At 41.7% G+C, this 26406-nt stretch overlaps 1 protein-coding gene across 13 annotated transcripts in view; it reads left to right on the forward strand.

The window, feature by feature from the left end:
* Positions 1-26406, forward strand: part of FOXP1 (forkhead box P1) — a 549153-nt gene that overhangs the window by 16693 nt on the left and 506054 nt on the right. The window contains exon 1 of one of the 13 annotated variants that reach the window (XM_079962009.1): positions 20474-20494. The exons of the other annotated variants lie outside the window; for them this stretch is intronic. The gene's annotated coding sequence lies outside the window, so the exon portion shown is untranslated. Of the gene's footprint in view, positions 1-20473; positions 20495-26406 lie in introns of those variants that run through there. 13 annotated transcript variants of the gene reach the window in all.

Here is a 26406-nt window from a genome sequence, read left to right on the forward strand (position 1 = left end):
GCAAAGTATATGATACTGCATTTATGGACCAAGCTCAGCATCATATAATTTCCAGCTTTCAGCTGTGTCTTCCTCTTTTTCCTACTTAATTAGATGATAAAGAGAAAAAATAATTAAGAATAAGGAAAATTAGGATTGGGAACTTTTTTTACTAAGCTTTGTGGGGTTCCTGATTTATGTCCCAATAGTGGCTGAGGGAGGGATGGGATAAACTTATTTCCCCCATGTGCTGTGACTCCAGCCTCTAATTAATTAAGGAAAATCAAAAGATCTAACTTCATACTGCTTATTATGTGCAACATACAGTTTGACTTTTACACTATGACAATTGGAAATAAGATTTTGTCTAGAATGTAATTTTTCTAGAACTTGATGATAGCATGGCATTGAAAATACACATTCATTCTGTTCACAATATAAGGGTTCTTCAGTGAAGTTTGAAACCAGGATGTTTCAATTAGACTGCATGTATAAAGGAGGAATAAAATAATCAAAATTTGATGACTAACAGTTATTTCTGCTGCTGTTCAGTCTAGTTCCGTACTGCTTCCATACAGCAAAATGAAAGCTTTTCAAAGTGTACTTTTGGAATAAGAATGGGATTTGAAGTTGTAACTTTGCTGAGCATTTGAAAGGTAAAATAATTACCACTAAAGCATTTTATTGGTACACACAATGCTTTGCATAGAAAATAAAATAAATTGTGGTGTATGCCTCATATATATTAATGTGGGTACTTCATGTGTTTGTGTGTGTGTGTGTGTGTGTGTGTGCGCGCGCGCGCATGCATGTATATATGAGGTTCAGTAGTCTAGGTAGCAAGGGCTGATCTTCTAAATTTTAAATGTCAGATTTTGGGGGGACAAGATTTTGATGAGAACTAGAGGCAGAAGCTTGGGAAATTTGCAGACAAATTCATTTCAGTAATGTGCAAAAATGTGCATTTCGTAAAACTTGAGAATGTTAGTTTGGTTCTGAATTATGCTTTAAATATACCCCTAGAGTTAAAAGCCATATGTTATTCTTACTGATTGTATACAGATTGACTGCGATATATATGGGGAAACCCTGATTGCCTGATTTAATGGATGGTTGAGTTTTGCTAAGTGCTCCATGTTTGTGTATGAATTTGTCATTTGCAAAAAAAGCGTTTGTTACTTGTGGGCATAATCCATTGGGAACAGCTTCTGTGGAAACTCTGTTGAAAGGCAGATGAAATTTACTCAGATTTGTGCAGTAGGTATTTGCAGTGGTTTACGCTGTAGGATTTTTAGGGAAGCACTTTGAATATTCCATTCAGTCTAAGGTAGAGTAGCTAATCTGAGCTAAATGGGGGAGAAAAAGGTAGATGGAAGTTTCAGGCCCTGTTATTAAAGTTGCTGCATAAGCTGAAGTTTATGCACTGTGATAATGCTAATGACCGACTGACTCAATGATGCATGACTGGAGGAAATCAGTGGTATAATCGCAGAAACTTATCAGGCTTTTTGTCATTAAATATTAGTGATAAATAATGCACTTCATTTTGTGTAGATAGAACATATTTAATCCTGATTGTACAGACCTTCAATTTAATAAGGGTCACGGCTGGATAAAATACTAATGTTTGGTAACTTAAAAGAAAAGATAAAAATGCATTTGTTTCAACATTAGTCCTCAACAGCTTTTTTCCCTATCTAGCCATGTTTGTCTTGATCAGCTGCTGAGGTTTTTTTTTTGGGGGGGGGGAATGCTGCCCCCTCCCCCTTTTTTCCTGTACTGTATTCTGTTGCATGAATATACTGAAACAAACAGAATAGTACAATTAAAGCAAACGTAAGTGGTAATACAAAATGAATTATAATAGTTTCTGTGTGTAGTTTTCCAAATTCTAAAGATATGCACTAATTAATCTGGTGGCTGCAAAGATGCACCCAAGCAGGTACTTGCTGGCTCAGTTCCAATGTGACTTTTTTGTAGACACCTTGCAATGGAGAGCCACCCTCTTCCTTTGAAGAATATAACAGTGAGATCGTGGACAAACACCATTAAATAAAGTTACACCACCACCCCTGCTTTTCTTGTGTTGGCTCAAAATCAGAGTACCTCATGTACTTTTCATAAGGCTATGTGAGCTGTCTATGAAAAGTTACTATTCTTAAGAGATATGTAGGGAAACAAGTGAATATTACCAGGAATTATCAAATGTAAGAAAAAGGCAATTCAGTGTAAGAATTCGTAGGCAGTTTCTTTAATAAAAAGCAACATGGGGGAAAAAAAATATCAACTCACTGTGCAAAAACATTAAATACTACATTTTGTTTTTGTGTTGTTTCTGTGTTAGCTAATATGCAAAGGCAAAATTCAAGGCTCATCACTGATTCATTTCTGTTATGAATTCCCTGTGTGTGAAGATGAGGGCGGTAGCTAGAGTAAAATCTAGTTTAGCAACTTCTATTTCCTTTACATATATATTGATACATTAGTTTTGACCTGCTTTGCTGCTGGTAATTCAGCTGCTTTCAACAGTTGGGTGTATATTGCCACTTGTGCCAAAAGTGAGTTTTTACAAGCAGTAGGTGAATGTTTCCACTGCTAATGATATCCATGATGCATCTGATTTCACTTAAAGCAGGCATAGAATCCTGGTACGAAATCTTGCCATAAGAGAGGGTAATCTGTGTGCGGGTAGCGCTATGGTCTAAACCACTAAGCCTTTTGGGGTTGCCGATCAGAAGGTCGGAAGTTCGAATATATGCAATGGGGTGAGCTTCCGTTGCTCTGTCCCAACTTCTGCCAACCTAGCAGTTCGAAAGCATGCCGGTGCAAGTAGATAAAGCCATTTCCGCCTGAGAGGAGAGGGGGTTGCGGGCAAAACCCTCCACCCACACACGCGGGGGCGGGGTCTTGCCCCCGCGTCGTCAGGGAATCCCCGGGCGTGCCTTCCACCCCATCCGCCAATCGGCGGACCGGGGAGGCGGGGCCTAGCCCATTTAAGGCCAGGCACGCCCGGGGACCGCCCTCTTTTCCCTTTCCCAGCTGAGCGGTTTTCCCATCCCACCCACCCTTTAGGTTTAGCTAGCTATGACCTTGCTATGGACTTCGGTTGGTCGCCGCAAGGGGCCTGGTAGGAATTTTTCCAAGTTGGCACACTTCAAGCCTTTTGGTTTTTTCGCCTACCTCGTAGCAAACGTCACAACTTCCGCGGTATTGGCGGTTAGGCATTGGCAGGGGTTTATTGCTATGCAAATGAATGGGGGGAAGGAAGCACCATCACCTTCCCCAATGGAAAGGGTAGTCCGGTAAAGGACTCCGGGGGGGCGTGGTCTTGTCCGAAACCTAGGGAGGTAAGGGCCTCCGGCACGCCCCCGAGCTGTGACACCCGTGGGATCCTAGTTGGCGTACTTCAACAGGTCTCCCACGGCTTGTGGACAACCCATCCCGGTCTCCATGCCGGGTAGACGGTAGGAGCCAATGCCTAAGGCCAATACCTTTCAATTCTGTAATCAATAAAGTTGTGGCCTTTTTATGCCCATTAACCTTAAATAATGTGTCCAGTGTCTTCATTTCTTTTGGGGGGAGGGTACTTGCCACGCAAATAGGTACCACTGCAGTGGGAAGATAAACGACATTTCCGTGTGCTCTGGCACTCATCATGGTCTTCTGTGCTCGTAGTGGTTTAGTCCTGCTGGCCACATGACCTGGAAAGCTGTCTGTGGACAAACTCTGGCTCCCTCGGCCTGAAAAGCAAGATAAGCGCCACACCTCATAGGTGCGCCTTTGACTGGACTTAACTGTCCAGGGGTCCTTTACCTTTTTTTTTACCTAATCTTTGTGCTGTATATACAACACAGAAGCTTTAGCTAACCTGGTGGCAAAAGATGTTTTGGATTGAAACTCCCACCGGCCATGCGGGTTGGGGCTCCAGATTGGAGCAAGCTGTAGTAGAAATGATAGGATCTGCTGGACCAGCTTAAGGGGGGCATTTGTTTATTTGTTCGCATTTATAGCCCAACTTTTTCTCCAAGGAGTGCAAGGTGGTGTATATGCTTTCCCCCCATCTCATTTAATCCCCATAACATCCCTGTGTGGTAGGTTAGACTGAAAGGCAGGGACTGGCCCCAGGTCACCCAGGGAGCTTCATGGCAGAGGGGGGGTTTGAAGCCTGGTCTCTCAGCTCTTAGTCTGACACCATATTAACCACTATAGTGCACTGGTATTATAGGACACATGTAAGCCAGGTTCAGGCTGCAATTCTGAACTCTCCTACCAGGGAGACAGTAGGGGGACTTTGTATCCTTTGAATGGTAGGCATTCATAGGATTGCACCATCAGCTTATTAAAAGAAACGACTGCAGACTTTACATAGCCTTAATGTATTTACAAGTATATTTACACATGGGAATGCTGGTGTTTTGACCAAATCATCTGTATACACCAGAAGCCTTTTAGTACGTTTGTATCCTGTACCTCTTCTGAGGAGCTCAAGGGCACATAAATGGCTTTCCTCCTCTGTCCCCACCTTGGTGTAATTACCCCATATCAACCCTGTAGGGTAGGGTAGGCTGAGAGATGTCTGATCTCAGTTCACATCATGGCTGAGAGGGGATTTGAATCCAGGTCTCCTGATCCAAGAAATACTCTAACCACTATACCACATCCCTACTGTGTGATCTGCTATGATTCAAAATAAAAGAAAGCTCTTTCAACAGGCACGTAGTACCTGTCTGCTTAGGAGAACCCTATGTGTTGGTTTCCCTCCCAGAGTTCTGTTCTGCAGAGCCGTTTATTTTTGCACTCCACACTCTTTTTGCACAGTGGTTGATTGATTGTGTGTGTGTGTGTGTGTGTGTGTGTGTGGTAGGAAGTAGGGAGGGAAGCATTCTGTCACATCTATAATATATATGGTCCTTGCTTTCTGCATACTGATAATTATAAAGGTGCGCCAAGTTATATTGGAGAAGCTGTTTAATCTGACATGAATTGGGTGTGTCTCCGTAGGCACCGTATTGGAGACATGGGTTCAGATCTCTGCTCGGCTATGTGTTTCCTGTGTGGTCTTGGACACACATTTAGGATTCTCTGTCCCAGTTTAAACTCTAATGATGATCATATATCTCATAGGGTTATTGGTATGCTGAATAAGTGAAAGTTTTTGTTTAAACACTAGTTGTGATGAGTAATAGGCTAGTAACGATCTTTCTTAAGAATAACATGAAGGCTCTTGAGTCTGCTAATTTTTTTTAACATAGGAGCACTGGAGGTGGCATAAGGAAAGTTGCATAATGAGTTGTTCTTTCTCATGCCTACCTGCGTACATTGAGTGCCATTAAATTTGGACCATAGCCAGGCCTGATTGTAGATAACTATACCAAAGGTCCTTTGTAATTAGAACCTGTTTGAATGTATGTCATATACCCCACCACTGTTACGATGAAGGGCAGTATATCTATCAATCAATCAATCAATCAATCAATCTTGCTTCTTTACTGTAATTTGCTCCCCTTTCAATTTCTAGAGCACAGTTGGTCCTTACAAGCCAAACACAGAAGAGATGGAAAGGAGGTAGTGTCCTCTCTTACTTGCCTAGTGAATGGAAGACTCATTCCCTCTCACTACTACGACCCCCAATAAGATTGGGAGTGAAATGTGTAATTTTTTAATTATTGTTGTTGACTTGGCTTCTTTTCGTATTTACCAATAGCTTCCATTCTTAATTCTAACATTCAGGGAATGGTAGGAACAGAAACAAGAAGAGCCCTGCTGGATCAGACTAAGCTAGTCCACCATTTTGTTCTCACAGTGGCCAAACAGATAACTAACTGTGAGCATTTCTTAGAAATGCGTAAATTAAATAATGACTACGAATGATTTACGGAAAAGCTGAAGGAAGTCCAAAAAAGTCCAGAAAAGAAATACTTTGTGAAAAATTGGATGTGAAATTATTGTGTGTTTTTGTTTTTGTTGTAAATTAATAAAAAATATTTATAAAAAAAGAATATGATTTGGCAGCTGCATGATCAATTAGGAAAAAAAAAAAATAACTAACTGTGAGCAGTCTACAAGGCCAGTCGCACTGTCTTGCTTGTTTTCCCCTGAAGCTGGCAATCATGGGCAAACTACGTCTGATCCTGGAGGTATATATATAAAGCCCTCATCACTAGGAACCATAGTCCTCTATGAATTTGTCTAATTCCTCTTTAAATCTTCCCCAAGTTTTTGGCCGCCATGGAACTTTGGTAGGTATACATAGGAGTTTGAGGATTGGGACCAAAGACCCTGAGGATTGCTTGATAGGATCCATGGTATTTTGCTATTGAGAATACCAAAGAGTGATTTACAGCATCAGCTGTCAAGGCAATTGTGCATGTACACATAATAAGCAATGAAGCATTGCTGAATTGTTTAGTTGTATGAAGTAGTTATTACTGATTTGTCTCCATAATCACTTATGTCCTAGACTGCCTTCCTCTCTACTTCTTTGCTGAGGAGTAAGCTGTCTTAATCCATTTATAACATTTCTGCATAATGAAAGTGTTCTGTGGTTTATATCTCCTCCCTGTTCCAGGAAACTACTATCACAGTATACTGTTTATATGAATCACTCATGAAAAGAAACTTTGAGGTCTTCCTCTTACTTCCAAGTATTGCTACTTTTCCTTGTTTGCATTTTTGAAAAAACAGAGAATGATATATTTCCCTCGGCTGTGGCCAGTAGGTTGTGTTAGCCTCAGCCACCAAAACTACCTGCAGCAATTTGTTTTACACACATGCACACACACATCATATTAACCCAGGCCCTGTTTCTCTTATAACCGGATCCTCTGACGGCATGCTGAAGATTAGATAAAATAGATTATTTGCCCCTACACAGCTTCTGGTGAAATGTATTTAATCTCAGAAGTCAGTCTTCTTTTTCTCTTGATAATACTGTTTGTTAGTTTTTCAGAAGCCACTCCAGAACAGAATCTACATCTCACCCGTAAACACATAAGTAACAGTCTTAAATTGCTCTTATTGTGAATATGAGAGAAATTAAGTCCAGAGGTGTTGAAGGGGCTAACTTTTAAAGAATCCATAATTGTTATGTTTTAATAAAATAAACAGTAAATTAAAATAAAATATGCTTGCATCTTCAGTGGCAGTATGGTATGGAATGGCTGAAAAGACACATTTTCCTAATTTCAGGCCCGTCAAACACATGGAATTCACATTTCCCCTAAAGCTAGTCAGAAAGTTCCACGTAGCTGTTTATCTTGAACTGTAGTGGTTTGGTCCAGAAAAAAAACTTTTGTCAGATGATTCTGCTGACCAATAAACCCGGGAGAGCGCTTTCTTCTGTATTGATCTGGCCAAATGCTAAAGTTGTCTGATGAGGCAATTTTGTGCTGCAACCTGTGAAGAGTTTTCTGGTGGCAACAGGGGCAGGGACTTTTCAGTGGTGGTGCCTTCTCTTTGAAATCACCTCCACTCTGAGTTAAGGCACTCTGGCATCTGCTAAAAACTTACTTTCTTTGATCTTTGCTTGATGTTGATACTAGCTGTAATAATATGATGCATCTGTTTTGGCCTAATGTTGGCTGTTGTTTTATTTATTCTGCTAGTAAGTTTTAATGTAATTTTAATGTATTTTTGTGCAGCAGCACCATGTGATGTTTACATGAAAGGTGATCTACAAATAGCTTTAAGAAATAAAAAACAACTAATCTGTATAAATGGACCCTCAAAAGGGTCAGAAATTGTTGCCCTGATGCTAAATGTGGAGATTTTATCTGTGGCCCTCTGCGATGAGGTTGGCCCGTTGCACCAAAAACAACAAAAAAAATTGAAGCACCCAAACAACTGGTGAATTTATTATGGCATAGGCATTTGGAATACTTCAAGTCTGATGTTTCTAAACCATCTTCATGTGTATGTAAAAAGCACAATTTATCTGAAGGTCACCAAGGAACGGATGATAGTCATAAGATCTCTGTTAGAAGGTGTTCCAGTCTACCTATGGCATCATGTAAAAGCAAGTTTGGACCCAGAAGTACCCCAAGCTACAAATTTGCTCTTTCAAGAAGAATGAAATCCCTTTCCCTTCAAGGCAGTCCTCCGCAGTTATCTGTCTTGTCTGGAAGGAGTTTATTCACCCACAGAGTCATCATAATCCAAATGTAAGTTCCAGAAAGAAAGGGTAGTCAACCTTTTTATACCTACCCCCCACTAATGCCTCTTTCTTGATGGTGAAATTTCCTTACCGGCCACCGGTGCTCGATGGAAGGAGGATTCAGCTGGTGCCGTAGAACCCCCTACCGCCCACCTAGAATCCTGAAACCCCCACTAGTGGGCGGTAGGGACCAGGTTGACAACCCCTGGCATAGGCTTTCATGGACTACGGTGCACTTTATTAGGTGCACAAAGTGTTACACTCAGCAGGCATATATAGATATAAGTAGAGAGGAAGGAGAGGAAGAACTGAGCACTAAAGTTAGTTGAAGGAAATGCAATAAATGTATTCTGTGACAGTTGCATTAAAGCTTAAATGTATACATTTGTGTGGTAACACAAATAGATCATCGGATTATCATCAATTACTGCCATTGTGAATGGCCACTATTCTTATTTTGCATACATTTAAAGCTGCAATGCAATTTGTCACAGACTGTATTTTTTTTTGCATTTCGTTTCCGTCTGGCCTCACCGTTTACATTTTTCTCTCTACACTCGTATACCTGCCAACCAAGGATGCATCTGATGAAGCACTCTAGTCCTCTACTGGCTGTTGATGCTAGATGATTTTGCTTCTTTGAATGACATGCACAGTTGCTAATGCAGTATGCACTTCCTTTTAAAGTCAAAGTCTTGATTTCATTTCATTCTTTCACTGAATTTGAAATTGGTGCAGGTGCATAGGAACAGAAGGTGAACTCCAGAAGCCCTGAGGGGACGTCATTCAGATTGTGCCAGGCAGGTACAGTAATACCAGTGCTATCACCTCAATGCTAATCTGGCACCCTGGGTGTTTTTACTTATGTCATAGGGATTAGAAGACATGGATGTCATGGATCACTTTGGCACAGATCTTAAACCATTTTTGAGAAAATAGTTAATGTCTGAAGCTTATATTTCTCCACATGTAGGGCAGAACAGGATTGGAGACTTAGCTCCCAGACTAACTCTCTGCCTAGCGTGCTAGTTGTCGACACACAGTTTTCATGTGTGAGAGACTACAAAACTCACGCGCTGCATTTTGAAATGGTACAGTCAAGTCCAGGAAGGCTTTGAAGTTTAGAAAAAGGTGAGGGGACAAGATAGATGTTAATTTTGCATGGTGTGGAGCAAGTACACCTGTTCTTTCATAATAGTAGAACTAAAGGTAAAGGTAAAGGGACCCCTGACCATTAGGTCCAGTCGTGACCGACTCTGGGGTTGCGGCGCTCATCTCGCTTTATTGGCCGAGGGAGCCGGTGTATAGCTTCCAGGTCATGTGGCCAGCATGACTAAGCTGCTTCTGGCAAACCAGAGCAGTGTACGGAAACGCCATTTACCTTCCCGCCGGAGCGGTACCTATTTATCTACTTGCCCTTTGACATGCTTTCGAACTGCTAGGTTGGCAGGAGCAGGGACTGAGCAACGGGAGCTCACCCCGTCGCGGGGATTAGAACCACCAACCTTCTGTTTTGTTTTTTTAAAAAATATTTATTAAAGATTTTAGTAATACAATAATAAAGAAAAACAGATAAGAAAAACAAGAAAAGAAAAAGAAATACGGTTTTCATCTTACACAGAAAGCATACCACAACAAAATCAACTAGATAGTAACCATATTTTCTTCGCTTTTTGGACTTCCTCACATCTCTCGTTCCTGCATTCCTAATTTATAAAACCATTACCAGCAATTTATCACCTTGTTTCGATTCTTATTTTGTAAGTTTCCAATATTATGTCCCTAACTTTAAGTACATTTATCTAATTCTTAAATACTTAAATTAGACATAATATTTATCCAAAATTTATCCTTCTCTAGAACCACCAACCTTCTGATCAACAAGTCCTAGGCTCTGTGGTTTAACCCACAGCGCCACCCGCGTCCCAATAGTAGAACTAGGGATCACCTAATTATAGATTTGGGATGGAAAAGGATGGTATTTCTTCACATAGCACTTAGTTAATGTATGATATATGAAACTGACTCCTGCAGGAGGCAGTGATGGCCACCGACTTGGATGGCCTTCAAAGAGATAAATTCATGGAGGATAAAGCTATCAGTGGTTACCAGTCATTATGGTTATGCTCTGCCCATGACTGGAGGCAGTTACAGATAGGTAGCCGTGTTGGTCTGCCATAGTGCCACTGCTGAATTGCAACTTATCACCAAACTTAAAAACATGGAGAGACCTGGTCTGAACAAAGACCTTGGATTCTTATCTCATTATAAATGACAAGGCCATTTTTCACCTTTTCACCCCTTGCTTTTTCCTGTAAGACCTATTGCAGTCGTTAAGAGTCGTCAACAGGCTCATCACAGCTATCTGCCAATCACCCATTCCCACCACCCTTCTGAGTAATACCCCTCCCCACCTTCTCACTATATAGAAGGGTCTGGAAACTTCTGTTTCAGTGTATCTGAAGAAGTGTGCATGCACACGAAAGCTCATACCAAGAACTGACTTAGTTGGTCTTTAAGGTGCTACTGGAAGGAATTTTTTTGTTTTGACCATGACTGGAGGCAGTATGCTTTTGAATACAGTACCTGTTGCCGGGAATCACAGGAGGATTACAGGTTTCCCACAAGCATGTGGTTGACTACTAATTAGAAGATGCTGGACTAGATAGGCCATTGTCTTGAATCTAGCAGGCCCTTCTTAAGTTCTTGTGAAGCTGAGTGTTAGGCAGTTCAGGACTGGCAAAAGGAAGGACTTCTTCGCACGGCATGTAATTGAAATATGAAATTTGCTGCCACAAAATGTGATGACCAATGACTTAAATGGCTTTAAAGGGGGATCAGGCACATTCATGGGAGATAAGGTTATCAGCAGCTGCTAGTCATGATAGTTACATGATGGCTCCGGGATCAGAGGTAGTGTGCCTCTTCATACCTGTTCCTGTAGATGACTATGGACCTCATGTCCTGTATGTGGGCTTTCCACAGGTATCTGGTTGGCCACTGTGAGAAAGACTATATTGGAACACACAGGCCTTTGGTCTGATCTTAAGAAGACACCTGCTATTTTAGCTTCCTGAAAATACAGCTCTGGGGTGCTTGAACTTGAGGAACTATGATTTATTTAAACCAGGGTTTCCAAAATTAGATGTCCAGCTGTTTTTGGATTACAATTTCCATCGTCCCTGACCACTGGTCCTGCTAGCAAGGGATGATGGGAGTTGTAGTCCAAAAACAGCTGGAGACCCAAGTTTGGGAAACCTTGATTTAAATCCTGGTTCGTGGTAACAAGCCAGAAACAAACTGTTTTCAGATCCTGGCTTGTGGTAAAAAAACAAAAAAAACAAAACAGCCTTTAACAGTGATAACAGTTCAGATGTCTTAGGGTACCGTTGCTACTTTAAAAATGATAGGGTGAATGATGAGAGGGAAGGAAGAGTACATAAGCCCATGGCTCACCATATACCATTCTAAAAGCGAGAAACCATGGTTTCCTGTTACATCTAAATCAAGCCTTTGTGCCTTCTGCTATTGCTATTGCTATAAAATATCCCCACACACACACCTGTGGGCAAGAAGCCACCGGTTCACTTCCAAACACCCATACATTTGTAAATTCTGTAAATTGCCATGGACCTTGTTCTCCCTCTTTCAGCTTAAATCTGTGATCTTGAACTAGTGTTGCTTTTGTTCTTGGTGCGGTGCCTAATACTCTGGTTGTGCTAAATGAATGCAAAACGGAGATAGTAGTCATCGTTCTTGCCATAATGCAAAGTTGTAATAGTAGTAACTTGCCATGTGTTCACGTAGAATTAAAGGATTCCCCCCTCACCCTGCTTTGATCATATGGGTAGGGCAGACAGATGCCTATGCAAGCAACTACATTCCCAACTCTTTACCAGCATACAGGTCCATGCATGCATGCTACCTCCTACTTTGGTAGCAGATTTGTTTTTGATTATAGTAACACACTATTTTTAGCTACAAATTAATTATTTTTTTAAAAAGTGCACTGCTTTTGGTTAATGCCCATTTATAGTAAATTTTTCTTCTGCATTTGGGTTGTTCAGCTGCGTTGCTGTTGTTGTGTATAATTTTATTCTGTAACTAAAAAAGTAAACAGCTACTGCCTCAGTTCAGTCTGCCCTGTTTATATGGTGACTTTATCCACAGTCAAGGTCAACCATTTCTGCGAAAGAGAGAGCTAAAGGGCATTCAACATCTTGGAGCCATTTCGAATTTTCATGGATTGGGCACTGATGGATTCTTGCATGGCCTTGTCTATTTACTTAATTATAAAGGGGTAGCCGTGGTGCCTTCTTAGATGGAGTGATGAATTACTAAAGGAGGACACTAAAACTTTTTTTTAAAAGGGTGGGGAGGTACTTTAGGTAGAAGGTACTGGAATGGAGATTCTGTCTCTTAACCCAAGTTTAGGAGTATCCTGGGATAATGGAGAACAGGAATGTCACTCACCTTAATGAAACTGGCCTAGTTTATGGTTTGCAGGGATTGTGTGAATGTGCAGGCTTCTGGTGTGGAGTCTGCAGTCACTTCACTCTTCCCTAGTCTTTTGAACTCCCATGGCTACCATGCCATTTGAACCCGGACTCCCTCCTCGATAACCACCAGCTGTAGCCAAGAAAGATCTTGAGTATAGCTTGTGGTTAGTTATGTTAAACAGCCATTGTATTTTTTTTACCCAAGAGTGACATCAACTCTCAACATGAGAATGAGTGGTAGCCTTTTGCTTGTGGAATGCTCTCCACAGGGTGGCATACCTGGTGCCATCTTTTATCTATTTTTATGTGTCAGGCAAAGGCTTTCCTCTCTCTCCAGGCTTTTGGCCCTTAATTTGAATGGCATTTCAGGCATTTGTGGATTTCTTTCATGGGTTGGGATCTGTGAAACCAATCTTTTATCTCTGTAGGTGGGTTTTTAGGCTTTTATTGGTTGTATTTTTAAAAATTTGTTTTAATGTAAGTCATTTTTGTGAGGAAAGTGATTAGGGAAGAAGAAGAAGAAGAAGAAGAAGAAGAAGAAGAAGAAGAAGAAGAAGAAGAAGGAGCAATATTTGAGAATTCATTTGTTAGACTATGAAACTGTTTGTGATAAGAATATATTATTTTGCAGTGCAAATTTATAATGTCTTCTCACAAGTAAGCCCCATAGTGGCTTTAATTCTGATGGTGGACTATATAGCTAAATTTGTATACTTTTGATCATTTGGGAAATAGAAGTTTTAGCCTTTCTGTCTTTCCTGACTGGGATGATTATTCTTTTTCAAAGCAATTCAAATGAGTCCACATTTGCTTCATGTCTGACACGTTTTGCAAATCTGGTGTGACACTGAACCAAACTTTTCTAACCCTTCTCTTGATTTGTCATTTGACATGCAATTTTCCAGAATTTACTCAGATAAATTCCAGAGTACTAGCACCTTGGTAGAAATGGAGCTCCAGCTATCTTGAGGGAAATGCAATGGTTACCTTTAATTATATCAACAAGGACTGTGAAATACATTGGTTTTCCACAGACTTCAGTGGAAAATTTATCTTCGAATTTTTCCTGTATAAGCACTGCAGCACCAAACTTCTGCACGGAAACACTGTGCAATTTACATAATTTCTTTAAAAGAAACCTGATGTGTTTTTCCCTTTAGAAGAAAAGGGCTTTTGAATAGAATCTTAATTGTTCCATTTGTTCAAGGTTTCCCCTCCCCCTCTTTTATTTAATCCATTTTGAGGGCTTATTTCAAGAGCTTCAAGACAAAGGTAGAAAAACAGTTAAACAAGATACAGACCTTCTCGTAGCCTCAAATTGCACCCAGAGTAAATGGATGTCCAACCTCAGTCCCCTTCACTTCACCTCCAAGTAATTGCAACTATAGTACAAAGAGCCAAATTGTTTAAGTTTCCAACTGGGTTGGCTTTGCATGTTTTGAAGTTCCATCTGCGCTAACGTTTTATTAGTGTTACTTGATACAAATTCAACCTACCAATTTCAGGCACTGAACCTCTACTTTCTTGCCCAATCAAACCTGCTAGATCATTCTCCCATTTCCCCAGTATGTAGATCACCTTTCCCTAGACAGTTCATTAAGAACTAGCCATAGCAAGAATACCAGTGCTTTTTAATTTTTCCTTATGAAAGCATACTGGTGTTGCCTCCAAAAATTGAAGCTATCCTGTCTTTCCTGAATTCGCAGAAAATGTGAAACGATTCAGGGGCTCCTAAAAAAATTATGTGTTAAAAGTTGGTTCTCTGTCTTGCTTGCCAGTCTTCTTTTGCCAGCTCAAAGTTGGAACTGCTCTAGAAATGTTCCGTGTGGAAACGAAAGAGGATGACAAAGCTATCTCCATCACAAAGGAGGTTGGCTAGAAGGCCAGACTTTTCAAATTCCAGAGGGAACAAGTATGACTGCAGGAGCAGAGGGATATTCCAAACTGCTGACTGCACCTTGCATCTGATAAAGATGGAAACAGGCACCAAGCATGATGCCATACATCCTCTTCAGGACTGGGAAATCTCATCAGCAATAATAATAATAATAATAATAATAATAATTTATTATACCCTGCCCCTCTGGCTGGGTTTCCCCAGCCACTCTGGGCAGCTTCCAACAAAATATAAAAATACAATAGTCCATCAAACATTAAAAGCTTCGCTAAACAGGACTGTCTTCAGATGTCTTCTAAAAGTCTGGTACCGTATTTTTTGCCCCATAGGGTGCACCAGCCCATAGGGCGCACCTAGTTTTTTGGGGGGGAAATAAAGAAAAAAAAAATATTCCCCCCCCGACCCCAGCCCCCAGAACAGGCTGCTATCCGCAAGCCTAGGGAGCCCGTCGGAAAGTCGTGCCAGTCTCCCCAGGCTTGTGGATATCTGCCCGAAGCCCGGGGTGTGCTCCGCTGCGCGCCCCAGGCTTTGGGATGCAGGCAGCTCTCCGGAAACCTTGGGAGACTGGCGGGAACTCCCGCGGGCTCCCAAGACCTGCGGGTAGCTTCCTGAAGCCTGGAGAACGAGAGGGGTCGGTGCGCACCGACCCCTCTCGCTCTCCAGGCTTCAGCGAAAGCCTGCATTCGCCCCATAGGACGCACACACATTTCTCCCTCATTTTTGGAGGGGAAAAAGTGCGTCCTATAGGGTGAAAAATACGGTAGTTGTTTTCTCTTTGACATCTGATGGGAGGGCATTCCACAGGGTGGGTGCCATTACCAAGAAGGCCCTCTGTTTGGTTCCCTGTAACTTGGCTTCTCGCAGCGAGGGAACTGCCAGAAGGCCCTCAGTGCTGGACCTCAGTGTCCAGCATATGGCAAAAATCCTGCACAGATGCCTCAGTGTTTATAAGGCAATTTCAATTCCACTGTGGCAACCGCAAGGTGTTTCTTTCATTGGGTAACTCGCCTCTGTTCTCAGTTGCATGCTATTGTTCATTCTACACCTATTTTGTTTGCCTGTATTGCAGTTAGAAACATAAACTGCCTTAAACCTTATTTATTCATCTAACCCAAGGTCCCTACTGCCCACTAATGGGCATTTCAGGATTCCAGGTGTGTGGTAGGAGGTTCTACGGCACAAGCTGAATCCTCCTTCCATCGAGCACCGGTGGCCGGTAAGGAAATTTCACCATCAAGAAAGATGCATTAGTGGGTGGTAGGTATACAAAGGTTGACTACCCCTGATCTAACCCAATGCTCCTGTACTCTGAGTCACAGTGCCAGCACCCTGTTCTCCCAGTGGCCAGCCAGATTGCCTGTGGGAAGCATGCAAGCAGGATTCGAGCACAAGAGCCTTAATGTGGTTTCCAGCAGCTAGTATTAAGAAACATACTGCAGAGCTCCTCTTCAGGAAGGTTTCCCAGGAGCCACCTTGAAATAAGTGTTCATTAAAAAGCAATTATTTGGGCCTCACTCATCTTGGCAATTTCACACCAGTAACTGATTCAGCATTTTGGGGCAAGGTAGAACTCCAAAGTATGACAGGCGTTTCTTTATAGTGGCTCCGAGAACGTAGCTCCAGAATGTAGTGTTGGGGAGACTATTCTTCCCTTTGGTGGGAGTAAGTTTCAAAGTGTCTCAGATACCGCTTTTTAATACTTACAAAGAATTTCTAGTAAAGTCAGTTGAAGTCATGGAGTGCACTGTCATCAATATGAAAATGGCAGCCACCCCTGTTTTCCTTCTTTTATTAAGGTATGAACCTTACATTCTGGAACTTACATGTGGATTATGACTCTGTGGGTAAATAGACTCCTTCCAGACAAGACAGATCATTTTGGAGGACTGCCTTGAAGGGATAGGATTTCATTCTTCAAATTTGTAGCTTAGGGTACTTCTAGATCCAAACTTGCTTTTACATCATGCCATAGGTAGACTGGAACACCTTCTACCAGTCACGGTTGGTGCTGGCTACACCAAATGTGGGAATATAGAGATCTTATGACTATCATCTGTTCCTTGGTGACCTTGAGATAAATTATGCTTTTTACATACATATGAAGATGGTTTAGAAATATCAGACTTGAAGTATTCCAAATGCTGTGGCACCATAGATTTATATAAAGATATGTTATTTGCAGTTTTATTTTTGATTCTATTTGGGTGTAATCTTCGACACCTCCCTTTCCATGGAGGCGCAGATTGCAGCTATAACAAAGGCGGCATTTTTCCATCTCCGCCAAGCTAAGCAGTTGGCTCCTTACCTCTCTCGCCCTGACCTAGCCACTGTGATCCACACGACGGTCACCTCCAGACTGGATTATTGTAACTTGCTCTACGTGGGGCTGCCCTTGAGACTGACCCAGAAACTCCAGCGGGTGCAGAATGCTGCAGCGAGACTCCTTACGGGGTCTTCGCTGAGAGATCACATTCATCCGGTGCTATACCAGCTGCACTGGCTCCCGGTGGAGTACAGGATCAGGTTTAAGGTGCTAGTTTTAACCTTTAAAGCCCTATACGGCCTAGGACCCTCGTACCTACGGGACCGCCTCTCCTGGTATGCCCCACAGAGAAACTTACGGTCTTCAAATAAAAACATCTTGAAGGTCCCAGGCCACAGAGAAGTTAGGCTGGCCTCAACTAGAGCCAGGGCTTTTTCGGCTGTGGCTCCAACCTGGTGGAACACTCTGTCACAAGAGACTAGGGCCCTGCGGGATTTGACATCTTTCCGTAGGGCCTGCAAGACAGAGCTGTTCTGCCAGGCCTTTGGCCAGGGCACAGCCTGACTCCCTCCCTTGGCAATTTTCGTGGAGCTCTGGCCCAATGGTGGCCAGTGGCTTGAATTTAATTAATTTTATAATGAATGATTTTAGAGTGTTGTTTGTGCTGTACTTTTGTACTGTTTTATTGTTGTTAGCCGCCCTGAGCCCGGGTTCGGCTGGGGAGGGCGGGATATAAATAAAATTTTATTATTATTATTATTATTATTATTATTATTATTACTGCAAATGAAATGATATCTTACATGAAATAACCTCTTTTTGTAACTGCCACAGACAGGAGAGACATTTTCTTTCAGTCGACCATGACTCCAAGATCTTTTTCCTGATTGGCCACAATCATTTCTGACCTCCTTCGTGTATATGTGTAGTTGGTATTTTTTTTTGTCCAAATGTGCCTCATTTTATACTTTTTACATTTGACCTCATTTGCCATTTCGATGCTCGTTCACCTAGTTTGGAGAGATTCTTTTAGGACTCCTTGAAATTCTTTTTGGTTTTTGCCCTCTTGAATATTTGGTATCATGAGAAAACCTGGACAATTCACTGCAGACTCAGTTCATTTATGAAGAAGTGTAAAAAGCAGTGGTTCCAAAACAGATCTTCTTAGGACCCCACTTCTTGCATTCCTCCAATGTTGTCATGCAAAGGGCGGATCTTGGCAAAGGGAGGAACTGGTTCTGCATGATTTGTTTCACACTAGGACTTTCTGCTACATGCCAACTAGGCTATTATCTTTAACCTTTCATTATGGGATTGCTTATTTAGAATTGTGCAATATCCACAGCAAGGTCATACCCAGTTTTCCTAGATCAGGAACTGAGGCTGAGAGAAAGTAACTTTCCATGGACTGCATCCGAGTTGCACCCTATGCTCCTCACTTAGCATAACCTTTGCATAACCCTGCCCCATATCCTTCCTCCTGTTCATGTGAACCCCTCCACAAAAGCCAGTGCTTACGTTTCAGGTGCACTGCTTGGAGGACCCTCCTATAAATCAACAGAATCATAGAATCGTAGAGTTGGAAGGGACCACAAGGGACAACTAGTCCAAGCCCTTGTAACGCAGGAATCTTTTGCCCAAATGGAGTTTGAACCCGTGACCCTGAGATTGAGAATCTCAAGCTCTACCAAATGTAGAAAGGGAAGAAATAGAAACAATCCACTGTATTCTATTCTATTCACTTTGCGATTTATTATTACAGAGGCTATGTACAAGTACGCTGGAAGGATTAGAGACATACCTGTTGGGCATTTAAGCTCTATGCAAATGTTAGCATATTATGGAGGAACGGATTGTGTGAATGCCAGCCACTCCGATCTCTACCCTTCTAGCACAGATGATGTTTGCCCATTTCACTTCTCATTTGCATAGGGCCTATATGCATGAACTGAATCCTCACCACTGGAGAAGGCAAGTTGTGTGATTTGTGTTTGTTCACAAAGGCTTTTTTGCAAAGATGATGGCCAACCTATAGGTGCTAGAATGGACAGATGGACTGGGACAGCCAGCTCATTCTCAGTAACTCCCCTCTCAGAATACTAGTGCAGCCTGAAGCTTTTGCTTTCTAGGAATGTTAGTTCTTTTCTGTTTATTATTCTTTTTTAAATGTTGGGTTGTCAAAATTTGTTGAAGGTGGCATCTTTTATCCCCCTTTTCTTTAAATGTGGGTCAACAATCTCTTGAACTTCCTAAAGAAGTAAAAAAATATAACAGGAAGGTAATTACTGATAGGGATGCTACTCTGTGACAGTTGTGCTAAGTGCAATGGCCTTGCATACAGTGCATACAATTAAAAATGCTACGATACTTTGGTGACCTGAATGTTAAACAATTTCTAAGCAGTGCAAATGCCTGGGGTGATCCATATTCTCTTAAGGATAATTTGGTCAAGTTATGGAAGGTCTCGGGTTTTCTCCCCTCAGAAACTCTTGAGGATATTAAGCTTCTACTCAATTAGAGCAGTCCAGAATGCGCTGTAATTATTGAAACAAATAACAGGTATACCTAAAAGTGTTTAATAGCTGAGAATTGCTACCAAATATCACAATTTGTTCCAAGTTATTTCTGTCTCTTTGTTTTATTTAGGCAGACTTCTTTTCTTGAACTTGGCACTTGGTCTCGCAAACTGGACCTTCTTCTTTGCTTTTCCTTTTATTTTATTTTTATCTTTCTGTTTGTTGCTACCACATCTTCTGCATCCTTTACTTTGTTTTTAAGGGAATACAACTTACCTTGATTATTTTTGTTTCTAGCTAAACATATTGTTGATCATAAAGATACTTACTTTGTTCTTCCTGTTTTACTCCCAGGTTCTCTGCTTTGATTTAAAATATGATCTGTAAAATAAGATCTGTGTACGGTCTTCTGAGAGTTTAAAGCACCTCACTTCTGCTATCACCAATCACCAATCAATACAGTAAATAGCAATATGCAAGGTTGGCCTGTGCTTGTCATCCCCACATTAGGGGTGTGCGTGTGTGGTAAGAAGGCATTATCTGAAAGCTGTGAGGTTGCCTCACACCAACCAGTGAATGTATGTCTGAGCTGCAAACCAACCACAATGGGAAGTCAGAATTTATTTTTGTAGTCAGTTTGAGTGAAGCAAACCATGATTCTTGATTTGGATGTAACTCTAAGCCAAGGTACGGTGTTTGTTGTTCCCAGACAAGTTAGGGGAGGAGGAAAGTAGGAGTCATCTCCACATTCATGGTAAACCCATTAATTATGGTTTACCATGACCTGCAAACTGGTTCATTGTTCCCTTGATCAATTGCTGCTTTCAGATTATTATTTTTTTTAAACTTCAAAGGAGCTCTTTGTCATGTGATCTCCAGCCATCACATAATGAATTTGATAACATCATAATGTGATCGGCTACATGGAGACATTGCTGTTGGTAAATGGAGGTGGGAGAGGAAATGCTTCCCCAGTAAAACCAGTGTGACCAGTTGCCACAGAATATGCGTGAGGGTGTGTTTTTGGATGCCTATCCCGTTGGAAGTAAAGCATTGTTCTCATATCTGTATTCTGATGCGGACACGAATGCACACACACCATTGTTCTGCAGACTTGGTTGCCTCAGTGAACTCTCCTCTCTTTTCCTACAATAGACATCCATTCGTGAATAGCTGGGTGCCTTTTTGGTAAACTTTTGTATTATTTTTAAAAATCATTTAAAAAGGGATGCATTTTGCGGGGCAGAAAATGTTCATGAAATGTACAGTCTATTTTGCCTCGGCATTATTAGTTTTACAAGGAGCAGTGAATGAGATATTGCCTGTGAACATTTTGACTCTTTCAGGACACTCTCATTGTGAATGTGTGTGCTTGAAGAAAAAAAAAGAGGGTGGTGTGAGATAACAGCCATTTTTCACCCCCTCACCCTTTACACCCATTATCTGATTCTTTTCAGCTAACCCAGCATCTAGAGTGCAAGCTGGTGACTGCCACAGTGTGTCTGAGAGATGGGCTAAATGCATTGCAATTTGATTCTGCCCCAAGGATCTTGGATGTTGACATGCATTTGTCAATTCTGGGAGTGAGTTACTAATGAACTCAAGTTTCCCCACTTACTATCTCTTGTCTTAAATTATTTCTGCGCTTCAGAATCCCATTTCTGAATTCTTTCAAAATGCAATAAGAAAAGTCAAAAATGCTGTAGTCTGCAGACTCTGACCCCTGCTCTGTAGTTTTTGCTTCTCTTAGCTATTAATCTAGCTGAAATTGCTGCTTTTGACTGTATTCTCATTTTATAATGCAAACACTTGTTATCTTTGCCATACAACAGTGTAAAGATACCCAGCATGGGTCTTTGCTCAGCATCCAAAGAAGATTATTGCTGAGATATCTGTGTGCCTGCCTGCTTATAGTTCTGAGAAAGCTTGAGGGAAAGAATTGATTACTATTGGTAACTTAATTTACCGCAAACTACAGAGACACAAAGTGAAAGCTACTTCAAAAGCTTTTGGTTTTTACAAAAGGATATGCTCTAACTGTATTTCAGCAGTGTAGGATTTCAGCCACTTTCTTTAATATGGATTTGTGCGAAAGTAGTTGTGTTAAGACAGAAGGAAATGATAAGAATCTGAGGATTAAGATGTCAGATGAGAAGGGCAGTTGAGTGGCATGAAGCTGAGCGATGTTCAACTCTAACAAGCTTTCTTATAAACATACCCTGATTCCTCACCTAATTGCAGGTTGTCAGTGCTCTAGATGCTCAGCTAACTGGGTTGGTTGACTTAAAAAAAAAAGTTCTTGGTTCTCTAACCATTGTTAATAGTTCCGATTTATTTTTAGATCGACGTTGTTCTAACATTCCCTCTCCCTCCCTTTTAGCACACAATCCATTCTATGGGCTGCTTTTTTAAATTTCTTGCTTAATTTTAATGGAAATGTTGCAAGCTGACATTCCTGCAGCATGCGTTACTCGATTTGGCTGACAATATTGGCAAAAGGAATAACCGAATTATTATTCAGTCATGGGTTTTTAACAGCCGCGAAGCAAGTGGATGTTAACTAAATGATGCAGTTTATTCCTTTCGTTCTTGCTGCCAGCTTGCCTATTGCAGAGAGACTGCCAGCTTTAAGTAAAGTGGTACCCAGATGGCAGTCGCATGACGCCCACTTGGTTACAGAACCTAAGCAGGGAATAACTCGGCAGCCAGAACAAGCTGTGGGTCAATTGAGGGGGAATGCCTGTTGCTTCACAGTTTTTGCATATGTAAATCTGTTAATGTTATGTCAGTGTTGTGCGGTCTAAACACAAGCGTTGCCTTTCTCTGGGGCCCAGATGAACTTGGACGGCAGCCCAGTTAATGAGGATCTAAGAGAGTAGCTTTTGAGAAGGCTGCTGCAGCCTGCTTCCTCAGTGTGAACTCATTGCTTCCTGGACGCACTCGTTTTTTCTCCTTAGCTGAAGTTTTTGCATGTAGGAAGTTCCCCTTGATAGGCTGACTCCATAATAGGATACGCAGACTTAAGATTTTATAAGGCTGGGCAAAGAGATTGTAGGAGTGTGTGCCGTGCATCTATTTTTAGTTCCCCAGCACTGAAGACAATTCATTTGGCCCGGGCTGCATCTGCTTCTCTCACACTTTCTCTGTCTGACACACTTCTGCACTCTTTTCATCAACTACAGATGTGGCACACAGCCGCCTCAGAAAAGTCATGAACTGTGTCGTCTGCGCAGTTTTAACAGCCAACATCTGTTGCAGCAGCCTGATGGAAGCAGCATGGAAACAATTTTAAGGGAAAGCTCTAAAGTGTTTTAACTTTTGTCTATCATTCTGGCCTTTGGAGATAATTATTTGCAAATAATTGCATCAGTAGATAGGCTATAAAAATCAGATTGCAAATCCATTTGCCCATTAACAATTGAGGCGGGGCGGGGCGGGGCGATATAGGTAAAAAGTTTTACTGTTGTTGTTGTTTAGGATTGGTAGCTCTTAGAAATCTGCTAAGAAGAAAGGAAAGCAAGGTTTCTCCTCAAATATCCGTAAGAGGCAGGAGCCATAAACTGTGGTGCAAGTTAAAGGCTAAAAGTTAGCCGTTGCATTGGTGAGCAAGCCAAAGAAAATGATCCAGAAGGTATTGTAAAATTTGTAACCCAGGTGAAAGGCATTAAATATGTTCATTTTTGGTGAAGTAAAACTTTCTAATGTAAACCATTTTGCAAATTTATATTCATTGCTCCGTACTTCTTAAAATATTAAGGGTCCAATCCTGCTAAATCTTGCTTGCTTGCGTAATCCCATTGGGTTTTTCTTATGCAAATAAGAAACAGGAACAACTGGGGCTGTATAGATTATTATATAGCTTAACAGGCATGGCTTGATTTCTTTCTCTTTACGTAATGTGAGCTGCATTTCAATTTATTAGATTTAGTATAAATTTTCAAAAGCACCATAATGATTTAGGGCCTTGGGCCATCCAATTCTAAAATACCTATGGTGAGATTTATAAAAACAGAAATGAAAATTTTGACTTGTCCTAGGGCTGGATTCAACTACGTTGTTGCACTAGGTGAAGCAGTGCGGTGAGCCCCCCCACCCCCGCACAACAGGATTTCCCCCCTCTCCCTGTGCACCCCTGTACTCTGTCCATATCTGCTCTGATGGGTTGGGAGAGCTCTCAGAACAGTGTGAGGGAGGAACAATCGCCTTAATGTGCCATTGAATTCCACCCCTAGAGTCTTTATATGAAATGTTCAGATCCTGAGCAACTAATTCCTTGGAAATTTTTATCCAACCTGTCAATGGAACTTGGTGGATAAGTCACACTTACAGGCAAAGAATCAGCATGGGGTAGTTTATGTGCACATTACCTTTTCAGGGGGATTTGACATCTGTGCTGTGGTGTCATCTGTCATTGTAGAGGCTTTCCAGTGATATACGGTACTGCTAGCTATTGCTGACCAGCCAGCTTACCTAAGGGGTACAACCATATGGGCAAGATTCAGATTCTTATGTGTATAAAGACTCCCATCTTCTGGGGAATGAAGCATTCTATGTGTGCATGTTGATGGGCTCTCAATATTTCTGCTGTTCCAAAGAAGAAAATAAGGGGCTCAATCAGTGTTGTGTTCAGGTTTTTTATTATTATTGTGGGTTCCCTTCTCACCACCACCATTAGGAATACAGTGGTACCTCGGGTTAAGAACTTAATTCGTTCCGGAGGTCCGTTCTTAACCTGAAACTGTTCTTAACCTGAGACACCACTTTAGCTAATGGGGCCTCCCGCTGCCGCCGTGCGATTTCTGTCCTTATCCTGAAGCAAAGTTCTTAACCTGAGGTACTATTTCTGGGTTAGTGGAGTCTGTAACCTGAAGCATCTGTAACCTGAAGCGTCTGTAACCCGAGGTACCATTGTATAAAAAGAGCCTGCTGGATCAGGCCAGTGGCCCATCTAGTCCAGCATCCTGTTCCCACAGTGTTGTTGTTGTTTAGTCAACCAGATACCAGTGGGAAGCCCACAAGCAGGTTCCGAGCGCAGCAACACTTTGCCCTTTTTTGCCTTGTATTTTTGGCCTCAGTATCCATTGGGATAGGGTGGGTGATAGAAGCTGTGACTCCTGCTACTCTCTCCTATCATAGCTTTCCTAGTTAAAGGAGGTGGGTACGCTCCCAGAAGCGACATCTAGGAAGCTCCAACGCTTGGCAGCGGTCTCCTTATGAATCGATGATGAAGGGTGAAAAGAGGTTCTGTGGCCCCAGCCCCTTTCCTCTGAGGGAGTGCTGTCCTCATCTTCAAATATGTTTTACACCTTTTGTGTGTACTCTTCAGCAAGAACTGTTCAACCCTTACTATTGGTTTCGGAGGGCTAGCTTTGTTCTTTTATTTTCTTTTTTTAAAAAAAGTTCAAGGCTGCAGTCCTATACACACTTAACCTGGGAGTAAGGTTCGAATAACACAGTAGGTCTTCTGAGCAGGCACGCATAAGATTGTGCTGCAAAACACCTGTGAATGATTTTTAATTTTTTTTTGGTCTTATAAATGTGATATGAAATGTAAAGGAAAATGAAAACGTGCAGCTAAACAATGGATTCTGCCATCTCCCCCCCCCCTTTTAAATGTGCTGGTGATCTACTAAAGTGACATTAATAGTCCTGAAAGTACAGTTTTGGCTGAGAGGAATATTCCCCCATTCATTGGTCTCCTCCAGCCTCAATAGTTTCAATGACATTTGCTAGCATGGCACTCAGGAGAGGTGCCTGGATGCCTACTAGCATTTCAAGTCAATAGGCTTTGTTCTCTGGAACCAGATGGGTCTCTGCAAGTTTCTTTTCTTCTTCTTTCGTTAAAAAAAAACTTTTATCCCATGCAATGTAATATGATCTTCAATATAGCCAGACATCTATCTGAATATTTACAATGTGGGAATAAACTCAAGGTTGAGGATATGGACCAGCAAGAAAAGACTGAATTCTATAAAGCACTTTAGGAGCTTCACAAAAGGTTTACCACTTAGAGAAATCTCATCATTCATGCCATCACTTTAGGCCTTGGCAATAACTTGTCTAGTATCCTCATGTAGTTTGAGCTAAAGTTTTTCAAAGACCTGCAGCAAATTGCTAATATAATCGAGGTAAATCAAACCATGCAGTGGGTTGGATATGGTGCATCAGTTCCGTATATTAATAGTGCACTACAGAACTCCCCACCAAGGCAATAATTGAGGAAATGGAATGTTGTGTTAGCAGAAATGGCGTATGTGTTTCGTTTGGACTAGAGGAAGAAGAAGAGCATTTTCTTGGGAACATCCAAATAACTCCGTCTAATGTACCTTATTACTCTTTACTTCACTCTCAGTTATTCTAAGAGCCTAGTTATTGTTTGTAGCCATATTGTTTGATTTCCTGTGTTTTAAAATTATTGCCTTCCTCTCTATTTAGAACCCCACCACACACTGCTGTAGTTGCACCTAGCACCTAGCCTAACATGGTAAGACAAAAGTCTCTGCACCCCACCAATTTCCAGAGAGCCTTGCTTGTTCATTGGGGAAATAGTTGTCATGTATGTTCCAATCATTTCAGTGCAGTGTGCACAGGAACCTTTAAGGACAGGATAGAAGATAGGAAGAGCTTGCTGGAGTTTTGGGACTACAACTCCCATCATCCCTAGCTAACAGGACCAGTGGTCAGGGATGATGGGAATTGTAGTCTCAAAACATCTGGAGGGCTGAGTTTGCCTGTGCCTGATCTAGTCCTAGTGGCCAACCAGAGGCCTATGAGAAGTCCAGAAGGAGGACCTGAGTGAATTAATGCTAAATAATGGGTATATGACATGGACCTATCTTCCAGCTGCCATATACCTCTTGCATGTAGGAGAGGGGAGAGTCAGATGCCATTCTGAGATGCTGACAGGCTGACTGTGTCTGCAGCAACTTAGTGCAGCCTATATCACAACTCGTGTGTGATTGCAGAGAACACGGGTGGGTTCTGTAGTCCCCAGAGCAGCACCAGTTGCCTCCTTCATAACTGCTGAATTCTTTGCACATGGACGTTTGTACCCACAAATACTGATTGCAGATTTACAGTAGACATAGGCCCCGAACCCA

The sequence above is a fragment of the Podarcis cretensis genome, assembly GCF_951804945.1.
Source record: "Podarcis cretensis genome assembly, chromosome: 2".
Lineage (NCBI taxonomy): Eukaryota > Metazoa > Chordata > Lepidosauria > Squamata > Lacertidae > Podarcis > Podarcis cretensis.